Source organism: Gordionus sp. m RMFG-2023, chromosome 3, assembly GCF_954871325.1.
Source record: "Gordionus sp. m RMFG-2023 chromosome 3, tfGorSpeb1-WG-v2, whole genome shotgun sequence".
Taxonomy (NCBI): Eukaryota; Metazoa; Nematomorpha; class Gordioida; order Chordodea; family Parachordodidae; genus Gordionus; species Gordionus sp. m RMFG-2023.
In genome coordinates this window covers 25,028,818-25,042,899 of record NC_088777.1, presented here as the reverse complement: position 1 = coordinate 25,042,899, position 14,082 = coordinate 25,028,818, and the positions used below count along the sequence as shown (strand labels likewise).

Here is a 14,082-nt window from a genome sequence, read left to right as displayed (position 1 = left end):
AAATTACAAAGTAATCTATCTGTGAGGTAGTGCCAAAGGAAGGACTCTTGTAAATCATGATGTGATGAATAGGATGCTTGAAAAACGTATTTCCAATTTTCATGTTGAAGAGTTCACAGATTTCTATTAACCTTTTACCGTTGGGGTTCGTACTTTGTACTAATGCGGCGTTTCCAAGGCAGGGAGAATTATTAGGTTTGCCTACCGAAGCATTGAAGTCGCCTGCTAAGATGATACCATCCCGACACGGTAGTTCCTTTAAGATATTTTCCAATTCCATATAAAAATACTATCATTGTGAGGTGCGTATACGTTAAACAAATGAATTTTTTTGTATCCTAAGTTTAAGGTAAGGCAGCATATTCGACTGGAGATTGGGTTGCTTACGAATTTATTAATTTATTATGTATTAAAATCGCCACCCCAGCCCATACAATATAAGGTAAAATCTAAGAGGTTACTTACTTCAGTTACTTTAAGGTGGGTTTCTTGTAAAAGGAAGATATCATAATGTTGGTCATTCATGACTTGCCTAGGTATAGTTAATTTGTCATTCAGGGATCTTATATTCAAAGAGATCATTTTAATACTGTGGTCCTTCATTGAAAATTTTTTTAAATGAAAAATGGAAATGTTCTCAATTTGAACGAATGCATTTAAAATGCATTGTTTGCGTTTTGAAACGCTGCGTTGCAATGTTCAATTTGTGCGCACTATTAGGTACATGGCTTATTGAAGGATTAAAATTCAAAACAAACAAAGATATAAGTTTAAATCCTTGTGCTAATTAAATAGATATGTAACTAGCTAAATTAGTAGATAAATTATACTAGTTAGAGTTGAACAATAAATTAGTACAAACATCTTATTTATTTCTTACCTATAATTAAAATAGTATAAATATTATTCTAATTTGTTGCTTAGTAATTAATTAAATATTAATAAAATTTATTAAATAATAATAAATATAATAAGGGAGTAAACTAGATATTATAAAGTGAGAAGCAAATTAAAACATATAACTGAAGTATTATATAATTTTATTGTTTTCAATGTACATTGGTACTGAATTCATACTAATTATTATTTTTTAGGTAATCACTATTTAAGGTAATCATTATTTAAACTCTTTGAATAACATGGTGATCATCTTTTAAACTCTTTGGACAGTATTAACAGAACATTTTCTTTTTTTATCGTAAATTAATATTAATCTATTTTGTATTTTATTTTCCGATCTTATAGCAAAAATGAAAGTAGCATTACGTTGATGTTAAATTATTACCGATATATTTTCTTTATCGTGAATTAATAGTAATCTTATATTTTATTTTCTATCTTATTGTAAAAATAGTTGAAAGTAGCCTTACGTTGCATTTAAATTATTACCTAAACATTATATATTTTCCTTATCGTGAATTAATAGTTATCTAATTTGTATTTTATCTTCCTTCATATAGTAAAATAGTTGAAAGTTGTTAAATTTATTCTCGTTAATTATAAAAAAGTTTGTTTTACTTTTAACAAAATAAATCGGATGATAGTTTTGTTTTATATATATTTTATTATTTTAACAAAATAAATCGGATGATCGTTTTATTTTATATATATTTTATTATTTTCTTTATTTTTATCTTTTGTAAATTTAAATATTATTATTTATGATGCACTTGTGTTCAATAAAATTACAAATAATTTTTTTATCGTCAAACATTTCAAATTACAATTATTCTTTGTCTATCGTCAAAATTTTCGTTTTTCTTAAAAGATTAATTACTTACTTCTATCAATTTTTTATATACACAATAGATTTATAAATTCTTTCTCTCGTATGATTAATGGTTTAATTCTATTATTATTCAGATTTATTGTTGTTGAAAGCCGTCTCAAACTTGATATTATATATCGTCGTAATAAAATTATCTAAAACTTGATATTAACTGACGAAATAGTGTCAAAAACTTGAAAATCTATTATATTGTTGTAATAAAGCTGTCGAAAAATTGTTATCATAAATCGTGATATAAAGTTCTCTGAAATTTTATTTTATATAGTGAAATCTTGATAATATATATTGTCGAAATCTTGTTTTATAAATCATTAAATAAATTTATTCTATTATATAAAGTTGTTTTAAACTAGTTACTAAAAATTGTTTTTCTAATTTTTTAATTATTAAATAAATTTACTAACATATTACAATGAACAATTTTTCTGGTTCTCTAAGAGTAATATCGTTAAGTGCTAGATCCTTGAATAATAATAAGTTTGCTCAATTAAGAATAATTTTAGACACCCTAGCGGTTGATATAGCTTGTATACAAGAGACACATTGGATAGATACATGTAAATTAAATTGCAAAGGCTACCTCCTCTTTAACTCGGGTGAAACAGAAAAAAACTGGTGCGGAGTTTGTATATTGGTCAAAAAGATAAACTAAATTGCAAAGGCTACCTCCTCTTTAACTCGGGTGAAACATGCGGAGTTTGTATATTGGTCAAAAAGATAAACTAAATTGCAAAGGCTACCTCCTCTTTAACTCGGGTAAAACAGAAAAAAACTGGTGCGGAGTTTGTATATTGGTCAAAAAGAATCTATCGGGCTATATTTCAAAATTCGAGGGCGTAAATAGTAGGTTATGTAATATAAAAATAAATACGAGATGTAAAACCCTAAATATTGTAAATATTTATATACCGGTGAATTATACTGAAAAACAACCCTTCTTCATTTTTCTTGACGAATATCTAAATAAATTTCCGAATCGCGAAAACTTACTAAATGCTGGTGATTTTAATGCGAAAGTAGGAAGAATCGATATAAAGAATCATATTTCCCTTGGTTCAGGAGCGTTAAATATTAAATCTGATGTTGGAGGAAAACTACTATTAAAGCTCTGTCATAAGTTAGATTTTCAAATAGCTAATATTTTCTTCGAACATTCTGATAAAAGAGAGGTATACACTTATTTTAGCCCAACATACAATACTTGGTCACAAATTGACTATTTTATTTGTACTAGGTCGATGAGTTGAATTAAAAATATTGAAGTTCTTCATCAGGTTTTATTTAACTCTGACCATAAAATTATTGATTGCTTTATGGTTATAGACCCAAAGATATGGCATATGAGGAAGAAAAGAAATGGAAAGTCACTTATGAAACGTCCCAAATTAGATATCGAAGCATTAAATGATCATAATATCAAAACAGAATATATAAAACAAATCAGAAATAATTTTCATAAATTTATTGATCTAACTAACAACTTGTCCTCTGACACACTATCGGAAAATACCCGTGATATTTTCATCAAAGCGGCATCAAAGTCCTTACCAACCAAGATGAATTATCTAGACTGGATTTCAATAGAATCTAAAAATCTTATTTCAAATCTAGTGGGGAGTGGTCATAATAGGAGAAACAGAGCTATGTATACACTAAACGATATAAGTCATAAACTCAGAAGAGATAAAAGGAAATTTCTTGAGGATCGTGCCACAGAGATAAGTAATTCGTTCAATGCAAATGGTTCATATAAAGCTTTCAAATTATTGAAATCCTTCACATCGTTCAAAAAAGAGAATTTTTTAAACTTAGTCACAACTCAAAAGAAATTACAGATCCAGAGACACAAATGAAAATATGGGTTTCACATTACTCTAAAGTCTTTAATAGTAATGAACCCTCCTCTGCATTAAATAACCAAATAGCAATATCTCCCATCGATCAAAATCTATCTACCTCAAGCTTCTGGCCTCCGAATCAGTTAAACCTTGGGCTTCCTCAATTCCTTCCCGATCAAAGTTCTTCTATCTCAAATCTTTTGTCTAACTCTATAAATAACTTAATATTAGAATCTCCCATTGTCCAAAATCCATCTACCTCATGCTTCTGGCCTCCTCAGGTGCAATTACACCTGGGCCCTCCTCAATGTCTTTCCGATCAATGCCTTTCCGATCAAAGCTCTTCTTCCTCTAATCTCTCGCCATCAAAATTATTACATTTACCAAACCAAGGTCCTTCCTCCATTCTTCATGGTCCATCCTCTTCGAACCTCTGGCCCCCGCAATTAATTCTCCCACAAGATAATATTACTCATAATACTACATCTTCATCTACACATTCTTCCCTCTCTACCTTATTCCCAAATACAAATAGAATCATAGATCCTATTAAGAGTGAAATAATAAGTATAAATAAAAACTAAAAAATCACAAGGCGTGTGGATAAGATAATATTCGTAGCGAATATTTAAAAACTGACCCTATATTATCCGCCGAAATTCTTTTCCCAATCATATCGAGAGTATGGAAGGAAGGGACCTGCCCTAGTGATTGGCTAACGGCTGTCCTAATTAATTTTCCAAAAACTAAGTATCCTAAAGCTCTAGAGGATTGGAGAGGAATTTCACTGAATTCTATAATATATAAGATTTTCACTAACATTATCCTTAATAGCTTCAAACCTTTTGTGGAACGAGATTATGGGGATTCAATAGTTTCATTTAGGAAGGGAGATAATGCTCTTGAAGCTATTCTCAATCTAAAAATACAAATAGAGAAATCTATTATACGGAAAAGGCAATTAATAATTAGAGCTCTTGATTTTAGGAAAGCTTTTGATACGATTATCCAAGATAGTTTATGGAAAGCTTTAGAAGAAGTTAATACGCCAACTTATTTGGTAAAAATATTAAAAAATATCTATAAAGATTACTCGATCTAAATTATCCATGCAGGTCATAAATCATCAAAAATTCCAGTTAAGATAGGTCTGAAACAGGGATGTGTCCTTTCTCCTCTTCTTTTTAATTTTATTACAAATTATATCATAAAGAGAGTGACTAAACAATGCTTGATTCAGATACCTATTGCGAAATTTAATATCCTTGCATTTGCTGATGATCTTTGCATTATGGGAGATTCTGTATCACACCTTCAATTGCTAGTGGATATGGTGATCCAAGCTGCTGGTTTTTTTGGTTTAAAAATAAATGTTGATAAAACTAAGTTGATGACATCATTATACTCCCCTTCAAATATGAATCTAACGATACAAGGGGGGAAAATAGTAGAAGTTCAACAATTAAAATATCTAGGAGTGATACTGGATAGAAAAGGAATTACTAAACTAGACTTAATAGCTAAATTAAATAAAGGCAGAATGAAATATAGATCTTTAATGAAAATATGGAGTTCGAATCAAATATCAATTCCTTTAAAGATTCGATTATTTAAAATTCTAATATTCCCCTCTTTATTCTATGGTATAGAAACCTGGAAAGATACTAAATTAGAAAGTAAAAAGATGCAAACTTTCGTTAACAAATGTCTTAGGTATATAACCAAAACATTTTATCCTTATAATACTACGAACTATAATCTTTCAGATGCGACATCCTCCCTATATATAGACTGGGTGAATATAGAAAAATCGAAGTATTAGGGCATATTCTCAGACAAGCCCCAAACAACTTGTTTATCAAGCCCTTTTTATTGAGTCATCTCTCAAACCTTTCCTATCCCATAAAAATAGTTGGTTTGGTAGAATAAATCGATCATTATCGGAAATAGGTCTATCTTGGGAAATCATAAAACGTGCTTCGTCGGATAGGAAAACTTACAAAATGGTACTAAGACTTATCTATGAACATTTGACGAATAATTGCTGAGAATATACCTGAAAGACTATTGTGTGGTAAGGAAGTGTGAAGGAAGTCATTTATTCTAAATAAACAAGTCAAGAAGAGTAAGTTAAATTTATTATATTATTTATAAATACAATTTCATAAATTGTTTTGATATATATCTAAGAGTAGAAGTTAATTTGAATAGGGTTATAGTAAATGAAGGCGGATTAAATTATTTCATATTGTAAGAAAATTATAAATAGGTTAACCATTACACTATGAGAATTAAGGTATAAATATGTTAAATAGATAGGTATTTTTAACTAAATAATTATAAAAACCAGATATAATTTTTTATATCTTCTAACTAAATAATTGGGAACAAATCATAAATTAACTAAATGAAATAAAATAATCCTATTAAATAAGATCCTTGCTCAAGGACCAACAATAAAAAAATAATTTTTATAATAATAAAAAAACTAATAATTTATATTGGATGATACAGTACCACTATTTTTTCTTTTTTTTTTCAGTTCTCGCTTTCTCAAAAATACTCATAACTATTCCTTATGCTAATATTATTATTGGATTGGGTGAGTTCCACACCTTTATTAATTATATCTGGGTTACAAGGTATGTTGGTATCCTTGAGGAAAAAATCGGCATAATTATGGAGGATAGGGCCTCTATAGTAATTCACGTTCGCTCATTTTGGGCAGGTCCATGACCAACGTGCTTGATAAGATAAGATAAATTAAATTATTGTTCCTTTACCAAAAACCCATGTGATCATTTCGTTTTTCTCCCATCCACAAGGAAATACTAATTCCCCTGTCAGAAAATAACTAGCATTTGATGTATTATATTAAATTTATTTCTTCTTTTTATCAACAGCTACAACAATTACTAAAGCCGTTAAGTATAATCTTTTCTCGATATTAATCTTTAAATTAACTGAGTATATTTAAAATTTGGCTACCAATTTTTTCGAAGTGAGAAATTAATATTATTCAATTAAAATATAACCACCAATGTTTTGAAGTGAGAAATTACTATTATTTATAAATTTTAATACAATTATTTTCAAACACCAATACTCTTAGAAAAAAAATGACCCTTGATAAATATTGAAGCAAGTATAATATTCATAGCAGTCATAATCAGGACTGAGAACACGAACTCTCGATATTTTGCTGAACCCAAACCGAACTCTTTTTTAAAATTTAGTTTTTATATAAGAAAAATCAAAAATATTTGAGTATTTTTAGATTCAATATAGCATCATTATTTTCAAAAATTGCGTTTTTGATCTCGTGAGGGCATAGGCGTAGCCAGGATTTTCCTAGGGGGGGGGGAATTACAAAATTTCTGGGGGCTTCGCCCCCAGACCCCCTTTTGGGCGGGCCTTCGGCCCGTTTTACCCAACCTTCGGCCGGGTTATTAATCCTATGTATATTTAAAATTTTTTTTAACAAATAATAAGCCCGGAAGAAATATGAAATATATTTTTATTATTTGATTGTTAATATAGATAGATCACACAAAAATGTGGTATTAATTTATGTTATGTCATAAGATAGATAATACAAAAACGTGGTAATAATTTATAATATATCTAATTTTCTTTTAGAATTTGATAATTCATTAATTATTTCAGTATTATCTGGTGTTAATTCCCGATGAATATTTAATAGCGCTAAACCATTTAATCTATTTTGCGAGGTAGTATTTTAGTCTTCTTAAATTAGAGAAAGTTCTTTCATTTTTACATGTCGTAATTGGAAGGCATGCTAAAATTTGAAATAATTTTGTTATGTTCGGAAATTCAATTAGTGTGTGTTTACAAATATTCAGTGCATTTAATGCATTATCATGCTTTATATCCATTCATTTTAAATTGGTAAACCAATATTTAAATTCACTTATTACTTCTAATTCGGTCCCTACCATATCTTGCAAATAAAAATTATATAAATACTGAATTTTATTTCTAATGTCATCCGAACTGTTCACAGATGGATTAGAGGATAACAAAATTTGAAAGTTACTTAGCAAAAGTTTATGGTTTAATAAACGTTCTTTAATCTGAGTTAAAAAAGTGTCCATAAGTGGTATAAAAATAATAACTTTGTAATACTCCTCAACTGATTGTAAGAAAATATTATTCCTATGTACTTGTCTTGATACTATTCTTGGCATGCTTATTATCATATTATAAGATTGCACTTTTTTTTAACTTTGTTAAAAATCGTTCTAAATTCACAATGAGCATTTTTTCTTATCTGTAAAATAGCATTATATGCATCTTCAGCTAAGATCAATGCCTGAACCATATCTTGGTTCACTCCTTGCAAGGCTCTGCATAATAATATTGTGTGTCAGAAGAGAGTGTTAATGCAATTAATGACCAATAAAAATTCAGGATCTTGAATCGCTTTCAAGATTCCATTGGCTTCTGCCACCACTGATGTATCTGTCCATCCACATATTTCCTCCAATGCAACAATTATCGGGTCAACTAATTCAAGAAAAACTGCAACCGATTCATGTCGTAGGATCCATCTTGTAGGGCACATTTTCACAAGTTTATGATGATTATTGCCAAATTCTTCCTTTGCCAGAATATTTTTGAGGACATTAGTTGGATACTTGAACATATCATATACCTTGCCTATTGTGCCTTTTTAAATATATGATTATAATTAAAATAAAAGTTTAATAAACCCATGGTACTACGAATAACGGGAATTGAGCAACAATCAGAAATGGCTAAATTTAGGGAATGCGATGCACAATGTACATAAATTGCAGTAGGATATTTTTTTTATTAAATGTGATTGAACATCATTTAAATGTCCATTCATAGCAAGGGCACCATCATATCCTTGTCCCCGCATAAAATTAACATTAATTTTAAATTTTTTAAGATGAACATCAATTGTGTTAGCAAGACATTCACCTCTCATATCTTGAATCGGAATAAATTGCAAAAAGTCTTCTTTTATTTGAACTTCATCTATATAAATGATAATAATTTATATAAAATAAATATAAATTTTACCATTTTCAGAATAAAAATATCGAGCACACAAGGACATTTGCTCTATGCCAGATATATCAGTTGATTCATCTGCCAAGATTGAAAAGAATGGAAACTTGTTAATGTTGGCAACTACCTTTCTTAATATTAAATCATTACACAAATCAATGATTTCATTTTGAATGGTGGGGCTTAAATACGTAGCATTTTTCGGTGCATTTAACAAGTTAATCCTGAGCTCATCATCTCCAATTGCTCGGTTTCTGAGAATAGCTCTAAAGTTCCCATTTTCATTTGTATCATCCTTAAATATACAACCTCCTCTTAATGCCATACATTGATTTCCACATGTAATTATTGCATCTATTATAGGAGATATTTTTCGTCTATTTTCATTTGCTATTTTCTTTTTACCTTGATCTTTATAAAAAATAAATAATTCTCTTATAATAATTTTTAATGGTTTACCTATTATATGAATGATAGAATCTCTATCATTAGCATTAATTGCTCTAAGAGATGATATAATATTTTGTGTATTTTTATGGTATAAATTGTTTTGATAATTTTCAAAATTCTCTCCTTCATCTTTCCAACGTCTATATGGGCAATTCACAAGTCGCTTTAATTTTTGTTCACCTTTACCAGCATATTTTGGTCCAAATAGAACACAATATTTACAATAAGCCCCATTTTGTGAAGGTGAGTAAGCCAACCAAGGCCAAGTGGTAAACCAATTAAATTGAAATTTTAATTTCCTTCTAGAAAGATCTCTAGGAAATTTATAATTATTGGGTGGCCTATATATACTCTCTAGTATATTAAAGTCTTTGGGGGCTACATCCAATAAAACATAATTATTTATGTCAAATGGTAAAGTACCTAAATAAACTATTTACATATTTTTAAAATAGAAATTTTACTATCCATAGAACTCTTGACTGTATAAGATTTACTGCAGATCTTTCATCAACAACATTAACTTAAAAAAATGCAAATTACATATTGATATTAAAATAAAATACCTATTGGGACTACCCGAATGATAGGATTACTTCTCACATTCTATAGCATAATCTCTAATATTTGATCATCTTTTTGAGAATCAATAACAACTAATAATAATTATTATGTTAATATTCAAATAGTTCTTACTTGAATCAAGGTCTCTTATATTTAGAAAATTATTATCTCCCAGCAACATCACTAAAAGATATATAAATTCATTATAAATATAAAATATCAATCCTTGTTAAATTTATTCTAATTTCCTTCTTTTTTGATATATTTTCATGATTGTTATATAATATTTCTGATACCCTATTTTTACTTGAAATTGAATCAATTTTCTTGCGATGATGATCATGATAGGAAATTAATGTTTATTATAATTAATATAGAATTACCTTTTCATTTAAATTCTTTAAAAGATATTTTCTGATGTCCATATCATTCTTAAAACAAATATAATGCTTGTTGCTAGGTCAAAAAATTGCAAAATATATTTTAAAAATATATTGGAAGGAAATTTAAAAAAAATGGGAAGGTTATGTTAATTTTTTATTAAATTTATAAATTAATTTTATTAAATTTTGTAATTAAATTTTACTTTTATTAAGAAAAATAAATTAAAATAATTCACTATATAAAATTATAAAAAATCATATTTGTATATTATTTTACTTAGTATTTTTATAGCTCTATTAATAGTAATTATATAAAATTGACTTTTGTCTTATGACTTATATATGGCTTATATTTCATTTTTTAAAATACATTTTTAGTATCACTTTTTTTATATATATTTATATATAAATCTTTTTAAAAAATATAAATTATAGTCAATAGTTTAAGTTTAAAAAATTATTAACTCTCATTATTTCTTTCATTATTGTTTAAGAAGATATATGCATACATTTTTGAGAGACAGTGAGTGGGGAGGGGACTAAGGAACGTATTTTTTATTAGTTTAAAATGATATTTACGAAAAGTGATATATTTCTGAAGGGGGGGGGGAATTTTCCCTAGTCCCCCCTGGCTACGCCTATGCGTGAGGGTTAGTTTAAAATAGTAATAGTTAGAATAAAAATTATATAGAGGATAAATGGCCATGTTTGATGACTGGCCAGGCCATCACCCTTTATTGTCGAACTAATTTCTCTCAAAATTGATTAATATTAATTATTTATTGTAATTTTTAATTTATAATATAATTCTTATATAATATCTTATGGCCAGTTCAGTTGAAACATACCATGTTAGAACTGGGCCAGGAAATCAACTTTGACATAAACTCCTCTAGATCAAAAACTATTATAGATACAGCTTTGATTCAAATTTTATTTTAAAGATTAAGGATTGGGCTACACATTAATATTCATATTGATATTTAATTTGGTATATATATTACTTTTAAATTTTATTGCGTTGAAGCGACTAGTCTTGTTTGATAATTAAACCTTCCGGCACATCGTACAATGAAATTCATACCATGTGTTATTTTTTTTATATCGAGATTAATATATTTTGTAAATTCTGGATTGAAGATAATTATGATATATATCATGTCGATACAGGGCCGTAGCCACGGGGGAACCACGGAGAGGAAAGGGGGGGGGCAGGCCCCTCAAAAAAGTTTTTTGACCCCCAAATCTGACCCTCAGGAAAAATTTTTGACCCCCAAAATTGGCTTCCATAAATTTTTCCGGCCCCCCAAATTAAAAAAATTTTTTTGTAATAAAAAAAACAAATATGCTTGCCTCACTAATACCGTGTTTATCCCAATTGTTACCAATACCCTAGGCATGTTCGGAAGTGATGCTCTCAATTTCATCAAAACTATAGGAAAAAAAATGAGGCAGATCTCAGGGGACCCCAATGAAGGATTTTACCTTCGCGAGCTCCAATTTTTTAAGCATTCACTCTTCTCTAGGGTGATTTGTTCCCTTTTTTTTAAAAAATTTTATTATTTTTTTTTATCACTTTTTTACATATATCTTTTTTAATTCATTTTTAATATATTATTAGTTTTTATATATATATTTTTTTAACTATAGTTCATAAATGAAAAATTTGTGAAATTTGTTATTTAAATAAAGCATCTCATCCAAAAAAAAAAATATATATATATTCTTATTATATTTTTAAAATAAATTTTAAATATTTATTCAAAAAACATGTCTAGTTTGTAAATTTCTTTATATCCTGTTTTATTTTTATCCAATAATATATCAACATGAAAATATTTTATCATTTTCATGTGTGTTTGAGTATGACATTATATAGGTGCTTAATCACGTTTAAATTGTACTTATTTCAATGATAATTATTTTATTTATTATGGTTCAATTACAATATTATTATTATAATATAACCAGTTATTTAAAACAGCAGTGAATATTTTAGAATTATGATAAAAATACTGATAACAACAATTTTGGTAAGCCAACAAATTAACCGTAATAAGGCTACGTTTAATCACGGTGATCCAAAATTAGGCTTTTACCTTCAACAAAGAATATCAATTGAAATTTGTCGATCCAACTGCATATCCATATATGGGTCATTAAGCCCGGCCGACCATACCTAAATATATTATTTTAAATTTTTTTATTTTCTCTTCTTATAATTATATATTTTTATATAGAATATAGATATGTATGTCAATTATTAGTATTTTTATTATTGTTTTGTTTTTATAACTGTGCATTGAAGATTTTAAAAATCAATTATTAGTATTTTTATTATTGTTTTGTTTTTATAACTGTGCATTGAAGATTTTTAAAAATGAAGGTGATAATATAATTTTTACTATCTTAAATCAATATTTAATTTGATGCTATTTCTAGCGTATAGGAGCTACCTTTTCGTCGGATTGGTTCAACAAAAATTACGGATGCGCAAAAGATGAAACATAATTTATTCTTCTAGACTATTAATAACAATGTTTCATACACCATCCAAAAGATCCTGGATTAAATAAAATTATGAAATACCCCAAAATCCCCAATATACATCATCCCAGATAAAAAGGGAAGTAATATCTATTATGAAAGATATGGTGCTTTAAATAACTAATATTTGTATAGGCTGGTGAGGCAAAAGATACATCAGATTGTAAAAACCTGGGCATTATTCGCGAGAAATTCAAGAAAATTTTATAGGAATTATTAATTTACAGTGTCTTTCTAAGGAAAGCATTAATGATTCCATTTTAAAGCAACTTAATGAGTTAAATATTTATTCAACGAATATAATAAGCCAGGTATATGATGGTGCAAACGTCATGTCTGATCGAAATGGAGAATTGCAAATCCTACAAAAAATTTTTAATAAAATAATTCCTTTTATACAACCACAAGTTTCATCTTGAGGTTCAAAATTGGTATAATATTATTATCATTTCTAATTTTTTAATTTATCCAATGCATTGTATAATTTTTTAGACATTTTAGAGTATCCTGTAAATATACAGGTCATGTCTAGAGACTTTTAGACTGGAGGTGTACTGGTCAATTAAAAACCTCTCTCATCATTTATATAAATTTTTAGGCTATTGATGAAGTATTATTACACTTTTCTAATAGAACACTTAATTCAGAAGTTTCCATTCATGATTCAATCGAAGCCTCTGGTCTTTTATTTCAATGCGCCATTATAAATTATGTTATATTAGCCATTATAATTTATGAGATATAATAACAACAGATCCACTAAATAAGTATCTACAGTAGGTAGGTACTAATCTAGTGGATACTAGATTAGATTAGAATTACTGAAAAACTTTTAGCAAAATACCTAAAACGCCTATAAATTTTAAGATTTTTTAGTCGAAACCAAATTACAATTTGATTGTGAAAAAGACTCCAATTGAAGTTCTTTAAAAAGAAATTATGAAATTATTGATTACTTTGTTTTTGTTGATCGTATTTTAGATAGATTTACACAAGATGACTATAATCTTCCATCATGTTTTAATACATTGTCCCCATTTGACCCTGATTATTTTATATCGGATAAAATATTCCTATTAGAATCATTATTAAACTTAAATATGGAAACGTTACATCATGAAATGAAAATCGATAAAGGATTTTTAGCTGCAGAAGTTAAAGAAACACATAATTTTGAAAATATCCTAAATTGTATAAAAAAAATATCAACATGCATTTAAAGAAGTGGATAAATGCTACTCAGCAGCTATCATCATTAGGATACCAACGACTTCTTGTGTGGCCTATTTCACTACAATAAAGAGTTCTATCGAGCACTAGAGAGTCGACGAAAAATCAACACAAGCAAAATTTAGTATTTATGACTTATGAAAAAAAATACAATAAAATTTATCCTTTAATTCATTTATGTAAAAATTTAAAAATAAAAACCGTTGTATTCTATTATAGTATT

At 27.8% G+C, this 14,082-nt stretch overlaps 1 long non-coding RNA gene across 1 annotated transcript; it reads right to left on the bottom strand.

Annotated features, from left to right (window-relative positions):
* Positions 1-9,609: 9,609 nt before the first annotated feature.
* On the bottom strand, positions 9,610-9,883 carry LOC135926281 (uncharacterized). The gene is made up of 3 exons (XR_010571827.1): positions 9,832-9,883; positions 9,702-9,791; positions 9,610-9,658 (listed from the first exon to the last, which is right to left on the bottom strand). It is a non-coding gene; the product is annotated as an uncharacterized LOC135926281 (long non-coding RNA).
* Positions 9,884-14,082: the final 4,199 nt, after the last annotated feature.